Source organism: Boleophthalmus pectinirostris, unplaced genomic scaffold, assembly GCF_026225935.1.
Source record: "Boleophthalmus pectinirostris isolate CB_2022bp ecotype Guang Dong unplaced genomic scaffold, ASM2622593v1 HiC_scaffold_11, whole genome shotgun sequence".
Lineage (NCBI taxonomy): Eukaryota > Metazoa > Chordata > Actinopteri > Gobiiformes > Gobiidae > Boleophthalmus > Boleophthalmus pectinirostris.
In genome coordinates this window covers 8,107,857-8,118,989 of record NW_026570994.1, presented here as the reverse complement: position 1 = coordinate 8,118,989, position 11,133 = coordinate 8,107,857, and the positions used below count along the sequence as shown (strand labels likewise).

General features: G+C 40.2%; 1 pseudogene; it reads left to right on the top strand.

The window, feature by feature from the left end:
* The first annotated feature begins 7,035 nt into the window (after positions 1 to 7,035).
* LOC129407210 (5S ribosomal RNA) lies at positions 7,036 to 7,153 on the top strand (annotated as a pseudogene).
* The last annotated feature ends 3,980 nt before the right edge of the window (positions 7,154 to 11,133 follow it).

The window sequence follows — 11,133 nt, the reverse complement described above, 5'->3', positions numbered from 1 at the left end:
AAAAAATAACCACAAGAAACATTTTGCCCAAAAGGGAGTGGGTGGAAGAAAACTTATTTAATCCCACCACAACTCTGCTAATCTAACACAATGAGCTGTCTTTTGTATTTGCACTGACTTTTCCTTTTTTTTCTTTTGTTTTAAGGAGGAGATTGAGAAGGAGAAGGACGAGGTTTTTGGTCACGGCATTTTGTGGGGCAGTGGCAGCAACGCCCATAGAAAGGAACGTGTGGGTGCGGACTCACAGCCAAGAGTGGTGGGATTGATATGTGCGTCGCTGCTTCGCACACACGGAGTTCAGAACGAATTATCGTATGATGAGATGAACGTTTGTGTGCATTTGTGACATGTAGGTGGGATGAATGAAGTCGCATGTCAAAAGATCGGATATGTATCGGTTTAGGAGCACATATCCAAGTAGAATGGGTTGCATTTGAAAAAATCTGATCTGTGTCATTAAAAGATCAGATACAGGTCGCATAGGGGTGAAAAAATCGGATTTGGGTCACTTCAGGCTGCAGTCTGAACGCATCCTAATACGCCGATTACAGCATTTGAGTAGATTTTGGGATAACGTGCTTTTTTGAGTAGATGTTTAGATCTGTATTTGTACTTGTATTTGAGTGCAAGTAATTGTAATTACAAACATTTAAAGTCATATGAGTCTCCGTGTTGCATCTGCTCCTCTTTGTGCCCACAAACACACATTGTATCACTCACCTGCTTTGATTGGCCAGAGCTCAAAGAATTTGCAGATTGCTGTTTAAAACTACTTCATTTAGGTTTAAACTGTAATCCATCAAGTTTTGCACAAGACTAAGCTAAAACACTACTAAACTGCATTCGATAGTAATGACTTTGAGTAGTATTTTTTATGAATACTTCATACTTTTAGTTTACACATTTACTCAAAAGTGCAAATTTGGCAGCCACGCAATTGTTCGCAGTTAAAAAAAATTTCCCATCACTGCCAAATGTCTGTACTAGGACAAAAACAGTGTACAAAAACAACTATATTACATTTAATTGTGCTATATTCATGTATATATATATTCAATGAGAGCAGCGCCGTCCTGTCACTGCTGTCAAATAAAAATTCCATATGGAGTAAAAATGCTGGATTCAAAGTATTTTATGAGCTATAATGTCAAAAATGATCGAGGCTGAGGAAGTTTACGAGGTGGCTTCAACACGTGTGACAGATCTACAAAGGAATCATGAGGAATGTGTAAGAAATGGGTTATTCCTGCGCACTTAGAACGCCACAGTTATGGTTTTATAACAGAGACTGATGATCTTAACTTGATCTGGGCGACGTGTGATTAACAAAGGGTGACCATCTTGAAACGTTACGAAAGGTGGGTAAGTGGCGTGATTTGGTTTTGAGTCAAAGTCAAGAAGTCTTGTGTCATTTAGGGTCAAAAATTATTAATTTTATGTTTTTATCTCTGAAAAACAAGCAGATTTTTGATACAAATGTCTTAACCGAGGAATGAATCATGAGAATTTGATACATAAGCTGGTTTGCCATGTACGTGAATCCAATTTGACTCATCAGGTTTATACTAATAAATAATTTGTTAGGAATTTGAAACCAGATGTGGGTCGTACTTTTGTAGCTTTATGATGAGAATATTAAGGAATTTGAACATTTGTGTTTCCTGCAGCTCTCCCTTCACATATGATTTACTTTTTCTCATTGTTGTGGTCTATCCTTTTACCAGAATGTTTCGTCAAGCCTCTTAGTAGCCTGATTCATCAGCCAGTTTCACTTTGTGGAAACCGCCTCACCTTGCAGCATTAGGATTCGTTTGCTTGACAGTAGGCGGGTACTTTTTTTTTTATTTAACCAATCGCTGCTATTTGGTTGTGACGTATGTAATGTGCCAAATCTTGTAGGAAGAAGGACAATAACGTCTTTCCCCTTGATAAAATTCACCAAACATTCTCTTTGTTCGGGAATCGTTGCCAATACAGAAAGTCTGTCTTCGTCTACATCCATCTCGACCGCTTTGTTTACTGTTGTGCTGTAACACAAAAGGGACCCAGACAGGTGTTGGTGTGCGGTCTACAACATCCGGGATTCTTGCAAACTGTCTAGTACAAACCGTCTAGTGGCCGCGAAAGCGTGAACCCCTCCTCCCATACGCTGCGTGGACCGTCCAACCACCCCCCCGTACACACTGTGCGGATCGGCCCCTCTCCTGTACGTCACTCAGGCTGCACCACTAAACCAGAACTAAACCAGGTCTAAAGCATGATCTAAAACAGGTCTAAAACAGGATTTAGCCAGGACTTAACCATGCAGCTGGACCGCGCCTCCTCCCATACGCCCCCACAACCCCTTCCGGTCCACAAAATATTGCCTGATATAAAACCGGTCCGTAGCGCAAAAAAGGTTGGGGACCAGTGGTCTAGTGTATTCCAATTCTTGACCTAGTCGCTGGAGAGAAATTAAACTGAGCGGCGGCACTAGGTGGCACCAGCCTGGTTAACCTCTTACAGTTAATTTGAAAAAATCAGACACTTCTAGGTGGTTATCCTTGTAATGTGCCTTACTTGAGTAGTAGTTTTCCTAAATATTTTTTACTCTTACTTAAATGTACAGTCTGCAACTTTCTTGGAGGGGGCACATCACCTGCATGCTTCTATGGAAATAGAAAGTTAAAACCATACTTCAGAACATTCTCCACGGAGATAGATAGGTTTTATGCCATACTGTGGAAGATTATTAGTCAGGCTGTTCCCACCTAGTGCCTCCCCTCAATTTCATTTCTCTCCAGCTACTAAGTCAGGAGTTGGAATACACAAGACGGTTTGCAAATTTTGGTGAATTTTTGGTGAATTTTATCAAGGGGAAAGACATTACTGCCCTTCTTCCTGCAGGATTTGGGAAAAGCTTAATATACCACTTAGTATTACATACGTCATGACCAAACAGCAGCGATTGATTAAATTTTAAAAAGTACCTGCCTACCATCGAGCGAACAAATCCTAATGCTGCGAGGTCATGAATGAGGCTAGAAGATTATAGCCAAAGGAACAACATTTCCATGGTAACAGGCAAGAGGAGACCAAATAAGAGTCAGGTTTGTGGAGATGCAAGCCCACAATGACAGATTTTTTCAGAGCAATAAAAAAAATTAAATAAACATGCTTTTATTTTAGTCAACATATTTTTGGGGGCTAAGTGTTGGACCTGTTCTTTCTTCTTCCAAGTAACAGTAATCTACCCATCTGAACTCGGCACTAACCAGCTTGACATGCACGCTATCAAATACCTTGAACATGCCTCACGCACCAAACCACCTCCTCCTCTTCCTCCTGACCCAGAGCCCCGCGGTCAGGGGAACTGTACTGACCAGTGCTCCTGGAGGCAGCTGTGCAAATTGCGCCCTTGCTCTTTAATCCGGGGAGAATTAGGGCCTTCCTGTTGTACGAGGAACCCCCTCCCGCCCCCTCCCCCCTCCGCCGCCCCCGTTCCTGTTTAGATTTGGGAGCCTGATAAACCTCGGCGGCTCACAGGTCTGTTTTGCGAGTGGGAAAAGCGCACGGGGGGAGGCGGGGGGGAGCGGGGGGTCAGCATCGCGTTTTCTCATGGCCAAAGTCAACGCTCGGATAATAGGCGCCTCGTAATGGGGCTCAGCGGGCATTATCGGGCCTCAAATGTTTTTACCGCGCGTTTCCTGTGCTCGGAGCCCATCCAGAGACTCCCCCCCTCCCATACCCCCAACCCCTCTCCTGTGTGAGCTGTGTTCAGGTGTTCACAAGAGGGATCTCCAGTACAATATTATGCAACCTTTTTATCGTAGCAAAGTGGGGTTCAATAGCAATTTCGCTGGTATTAACGGTCCTATATTATGCAAAATTGACTCGCGTGAGCTTTAAGTCATGTTATAATGTTGTTACCTCATCAAAAACATACTTGGAGTTGTGTTTTGTTTCATTCATGTTTGACTAACCCTGGATTTTTAGTCTATCTTCATCCCCAGTGGTCAAAATGCTGTTCCATGTGGGGATCTCGTGCTACATTTTACTTAATGTATCGCCACATGACATGCCAAGATGGAAGAGAGAGCGTTTTTTGTTCTAAAAATATGCAAGGTTTGTGTGTTAAATGTGTGTAAATGAAACAAAACACAACTCCAGGTATATTTGTGATGAGGAAACATTATAACATAGATCAGAACATAGTGTAATATTGACCCTTTAAATTAGTTCCTCTCAAAGTACTAATAGTCTTCTTACGTCTACACAAATGACCTTGGTGTTGGAAATGATTAAAACTGATTCTGAAAAAAAAACAAAAAACGATGAGCTCATGGTCCATGGTTTACCCACTCAAAGCCCTGTAGTTCCAGAGGCAACAGAGGCTAGTAATCACTGTATCATTATTCTAATAGAATACCAATACTCCAATATATTTTAATTATAGTATGAGATTTTCAGAAGCCTTCATGGCATTTTCATTTACATTGCTCTGACTCCAAATAATAACCTTTTGACACAATTCTACCGAGAGTTGTTGTATAATCCTTTTACTGGTAAATATATTTTAACTATATATATTATTATATATAGTTATGTGTTTTGGGGGTTAAAATTATATTTTGTACGCATTATATGTAATTAGTTTTGATATATGCAAATATTTGTTAAGTACAGAAGCAACCTCATCATTTTAACTATGTCATGAACATGGGTGGGTTAATATAAGTTTTTCTTCTTCCCACTCCTTTTCGAGAAATGTGCTTTTCTGTTGTTTACAATGTATATGTAGTATACAAGATTATTGTTTCTCTCTTGGGACAGACTCGAAATAAAAACGAATCAGTCAATCAAAACTTTTAATTATTCACTGATATTGACATTTTATTTTAAAGTGCAACTAAACTACTAAACTGTGTACAATATATGGTGTTTTATCCATTATCCACTGTTAATAGTAATTTTTTTTTTGTAATTTTAGGGCCTGTTTACACGAGAACGCTTGCGAGTAAAAATGACAAAATATTTTATCGGAAGTACCTTTCATTTAGACGGTGACGTCGTTTTTGGGACTTAAATATGCAAAAATCTGAAACCACCCCCAGAGTGGAAAAGTTGAATACACTCCGCCGTAGTGTTTTCGTCTACACTGTCCAAGACGCAAAACTCTGGTCAGATCTGCTCACGACGCATACACGTTTACATCACATCCATACATGCACAGAAACAAACATGTTGGATCATTTCCATTCATTGGACGTTTAAGTTGCTCTGTCAGCTCTAATAAACTTACAGGAGACACCCCAACAAATGTACAAAATATGCAGAGATACAATTAGTGAACAGAGAAAGATCTGCGATTACCTTTGTCATATTCTGGATGCACCAGTTCATCGCAGGCGAGCTAGACGGCACGCATACCCAGTCGAATTCCACACACTTTTGCGTCACCGTGTGCACGCAGATTTCCTCCCAAAAACGCTTGTCTAAACGTGAAATTTAAAGTGAAAACGCGACGCCACTTTCGCGTCTTTTGTTCAGACCATCATCATAAAAACGTAGCCTTCATGCAAACTGGGTACATTTTCAACCTCCTGGTCAAAAACGTCAAAAACTGCTATTTCAAGTACTACACTACATCACACAGAACTGCCCAGATTAAAGCCATGTGTCTGTAATCAGGAATGCCAGGCTTTAATCAGGGCAGGGAGGTGTTTAGGTGTTTAGTCCCACTTTAAATTCACATCGTTTTTATCTTAATTTTAGCTATAATCTACCCGTCTCTTATTGCGAAGTCCAAATGTTTGTGGTTTTGCTGATAGTAAAATATACAATTGAGTTTTTTTTGTACACTGCAAGTTGGCCCAAAGAAATGCGACAGCTCCAGGCTAAAACTGCACTTTGAGAGTCAACACAAAGTCCATAATATAATCTATGAGAAAACAGCACGCAGCTCTGGCATCTAATCACAAACACTTCTTTAGTTATTTCACTTTTTTATTTAATTTTGGCGCCACCATGCATCTCTTTGTACCCAATTCCCCGTTTTTATTCTTCACTAAAAATCCTACTAAAAAATTCAGGAGCCATATTTTCAGTTTTATTGTTCACAACGTAAACAGGCGCAATTATTTGATTCTCAGTTATGAAAACGTGTATGTTATGAGAAAACAAGCGACCTCCCCTTTAATTGGCACCATTAGTCTGGGCGCTGCCAAGGTACTTACCTCCATGGCACCTCCAACCACATCGAATTGCGTATTCATATCCGCGAATGGAGAAGAGGCTTTCATGTTGTCTTATTGGCCCTTAATTGGAATGCATGGTGTGTACCTGGTTCCACAGACATGCCGTAAACTCATTTATTCTGCTCTAATGAAACTATATTGCGCTCAGTAATAGGTCATAATGCAGAAAAATACTCCCAATTAATTCAACTTCATACAGTTTATGAAGATAGTTTTTAATGTGTGTAATCTAGTGCTGTCTAGAGAGGGGAGGACTCCATGAATGTGCGGCTACGGGGGGGAAGTGCTGCAGTGGGTGGGGTTTAACCTTGCAGCTAGAAGGTCTCAGGTTTGATTCATGTTATGTAAAGATCTAAATGTGTCTGGGTGCTCTTCTTTATCAGCTTTTGTCACATTTACTAATGAAAAGTTAATGGTTAGATTCCAGTTTCGACCTGTGCACAGTGTAGTCTAACTGTGGCTGTGTATATTATTACTTAAAGGGGCAGTTCGGAATTTTGGACATAGGGCCTCATTTCCTAGTGAGCCAGAGTGTTGGAGACGTGTGGAGACACTTTTTTAAATATTCCATCCAGTCCTTGTATTTGCAGAGGTCGCTGGTGCTCGGCTAGTGCATGTCAATGGCCATAGTTAGCCTGCCACTAAAAACACTTACCCACGTCTTACTCACTCCACAAAACACCCAACGCAAATCTATTCTTACGCCAGGCTGTCTATGTAAATGTCTGTGTCGATAGAATAATTTTAGAAGTGAAACCAACCTTGCATTTAAAGGATTTATGTCTGAGCAGCAGCAGCGAGTTGTGGCCATACCGGCTTGTAAAAGCCTGATCCCGTCAGATCTTAGAAGCTAAGCAAAGCCAGGCCTGGTTGGTACTTGGATGGGAGACTGCTGGGAAAATCAGGTGCCACAGTGGGGCGCCAGTGGCAATAACTGTCATTGTGTCCTTAGGCAAGACACTTCACCCACATTGCCTACTACGAAAGTGGTGTGTGTGAGGTGTGAGTGATGGTGGTGGTCGGAGGGACCGATGGCGCCGATTGGCATGGCAGCCGCGCTTCTGTCAGTCTGCCCCAGGGCAGCTGTGGCTACAATAGTATCTTACCATCACCAGGTCTAGAGTGAATAAATAATGCTGAATAATGCTCTGTAAAGTGTAAAGCGTTAGTGACAAAAATGTCTGTGAAAAGCACTATATAAATAAAGACTTACTTACTTTCTGATTGAAAGTGTGGCAGCAGTGGACTGATATATGAGAAATTAGTCCCTCAACATGCGACGATTCATGCGATGCAAGGTTAGTTTACTTCAAACATTATTCTATCAACACAGACATTCACATTCATTCATAATAGATTTGTTTCAGGTGCTTTGTGGAGTGGGTAAGACTGTTTTTAGTGACAGGCTCTAGCCGAGCACCAGAGACCTCTGCAAATACAAGGACTGGATGGAATATTTTAAAAAGTGTCTCCACACGTCTCCAACACTCTGACTCACTGGGAAATGAGGCCCTATGTCCAAAATTCCGGACTGTCCCTTTAAACGTGCACTAAGTAATTTTTCTGGAGGTGTGGACATTTTGGAGGAGATGTTATTGCTTTACTTGGAATGTTCCACAGCATGGCATTACAACTGTCATTTACAACTGAAATATGAAAATGCATCTTACTACACTAAAAATAAGAAAAAAAAAACTATGTTTGCATTTAAAATAAGAAACAAAATCAAATGTTGCTTATTCCACTGGTATATTGTTTTACTTGTCAATCTGAACCTACTCAAAAAAAAAGCAAAACATTTTTAATTTAATTCATTTTAACTGACCTAGATATTGCGTTTTGTGTTGTATCTTGGATTTACTTAATTACTTAGACCAGGAGTCTCCAACCTGTAGCTCAGGAGCTACCAGTAGCTCTCTACCCCCGTCCAAGTATCTCACCGAGGGATATTTGAATTACACTTATTAGGCAGAATAACTAAGATTGAATTGATTAAAAGGCGATTGTAAATGTGTCATTTCGATGACTAACGTTGTGTAATGTTTTTGTAATGCTTTTCTCCATGGAGATGTTATTGCTTTGTTTGTAACGTTTCACAGTATGGTATCAAACATTTCTTTCTTCATGGAGACTAAAGACAGACTAAATTACAGGTCAGATCTGTAGAGAGGCAACGCCATTTACAGTCAGAATGTGTGTTTTTCTCTGTGTTTTTAGAGCTATGGAGTTACTTTTAACACAATAAATGTAAAGTGTAGCTGTTTAATGTGAACATTCAGGACATATCAGTTGAAACACGCAGGTGACGGACCCCAAATAAAAAGTTACATAGTGCACCTTTAAACCTACATGCTTTTCCTGTTCTTTACAAATACATGTAATCTGAGCCTGTCTTATCTCATAGTCTGGATATATCAGGCTAGTTTACCATCACTGTGAATGAATAATGGATGAAATTGTCGATTAAGACGTTCCGTGTTTTCTGAATAAACAAATCTCCATCACCATTGAGACTGAGTTCAAATATTGCACAAGATCTGGATAAGTGTCCCAATTAAAAAAATATTAAAACATCTGAATTTTCCAGCGTTCTTTCTTCTGCGTCTGCAACAACAATCTTATTTTGAAAACTTCTTCCTCCTCCAACTCTGGCTCTTGTCATCTCGCAGATAAATCCTGGTTTGGAACTACATCTCTGTCTCCCATATCTTTTAGGTGACATTCCACAATCACTTACCCATTTCTAAACCGAGACCGAGACGGGACAAAACCCAGAGACGGTATTTGGCAACGAAACTTTTGAGCAACTCCACACGCAGGATTAATGCTGAGGGCAGGGCTTGCGGTTTGGAATTCTTTTCTTGACAACATTTGAAGTGTCAGAGGCAAAGCTGTGGGAGCCATCTATCAAACTTTATTGAACTCTTTGAAGCGCAAACAACATGGCGACTCTTATTCCTGACGATTCTTCAATGGCCCATTCCTTTTAGCCGCAGCGAAAGCATCAAACCAAACCCTAATGAGAAGGTCCGTCTCCGAATCGCTATGTAAAACTGACTCTTAAACTACGGAACATGACTGGAGACATTGTTGTTGTAGCTATACTTGGTCAGGGAGGTCATCGCGGGTCACGGCTGCTTCGGAGACTGCAGGAAAATTGAGTTTGTCTTGGCAACAGTGCGAAATGCCAGGCCCAAAATAGTCTCACATAACTTCGGGACAGCACATGGAAACTTTGAATTTGTGTCCCGACCCTGGTATCGTTCCAAATTCCAGCATTTTTACATGTTTTGTTTGGCGTCTTATATAATAGAATCCTTTTTGCCCTTCATCTGTTCTCAAATGTTTTTGGGAGTACCTGCTAAAAGTTGTGGGTCACAGCTGTGCAACGCCTAGGTGCCCATCCCTAGTACTTAATAAGAGTGCATTGTGTAACCTTTCCTGAGGAGTCTCCATGTACATGTACTTCACTGTTCAGCCTGGAATATTTCACAGTACAGCATTAATCTAATCTTATCTATCACCATGGGAATTCTGAACAATAAAATCACCTCTAATGAGATAAAGGCTAAACAGACTTTTAATGCCATACTGTGGAACATACCAAGCAAAGTGATAATATCCCCCTAAAGAAAAGAAAAAACAAAACTGTGGGGTACCCTTCACAAGAAAAGTTACACAGTGCACCTTTAAGTCTTTTAAAATCATTTTATCAAGACTAACAACAGGCTCTATTTAGTGGCGGAGTTAGAAATTTAGGGGCCCTAGGTGAAGTTGAATTTAGGCCCTCACTATAATAACCTCTTTTTTGTTTTTTTTGTTTTAATATATATTTATTGTCTGTTTTTTCCCCATTGTTCACGAGACACGCACATCTTTATTTGAATTATGGTGGACTAGAAACTCCTTCTTCTTAGTTCGGTCGCTGAAAGTAGTTTTATTTTTTTGCTAGTACAATTACATTTTTGTTTACATCCATTACATATGATTATGATGATGTTCAAATCAGGGTCAACCTGACTAGTCCATTCTAAATTGACGGGGGAGAAAGCTTTAAAAGTTAAAATTGATTTGACAATCAGATAATATTTTGATGGTGTTTTCTTGTTTAAAAGTAAAATACTCTCATTTAATGTCATATTGACAGAAAATCAAATTGCTCTAAGGCCTCGACCATTAGTAGCACTGAGGGCAATTGGTTGGGGGCCCCTCCAGGTTCGGCGACCTCCTACTGTTGCCTAATGGTAGCGCCGTCTCTGGCTCTATTCACGCTTACGTCTCAAACCAGGAAGACATTTGGAAACATGTGATGACAACTTCCGGTGGGCTCTGTTCACTGTAGTAATTCTGACAAAATCTAAGAAAAATTTTGAAAATGGCCCAGTTTTCTTCATCTCCATGTCACTGTAGAGTTGCTTTATGTTCGGCTAATCAACAGTTACAACCATAAATCAGTTTTCATCATTTCCCCACTGACGCACAACTCCGAACACACTGGGAACAAATGATCAGAAGAGACGATGATTCCAAACAACACATACATATCCAGTCTTCATTTTACCGCTGATCACATTTACTTCAATGGGTTTTATCAGAATCGGTCGGCGAGCCCAGTATCGGGAACTACACCCGAAGTTGTCATTGCATGTTTCCGAACGTCTTCCTGGTTTTTGACGTAAGACCTTGGATTCCACAACATAGAATTTTGTGAAATCAATGGAGATTTTAAGATGCTTTTAAATACTAGCCTCATTCATTCATGTTTTCTAACCCTACAGAATGATAGATGTATTTACCCTTAGTGACCCGGCTGTTTATCCGGTTGTTCCACCTACGTTTGGTTGACTTTTTTATGTTGCTGGCTTTTTTTATGTTGTTTTGGCTATTACATCACTAT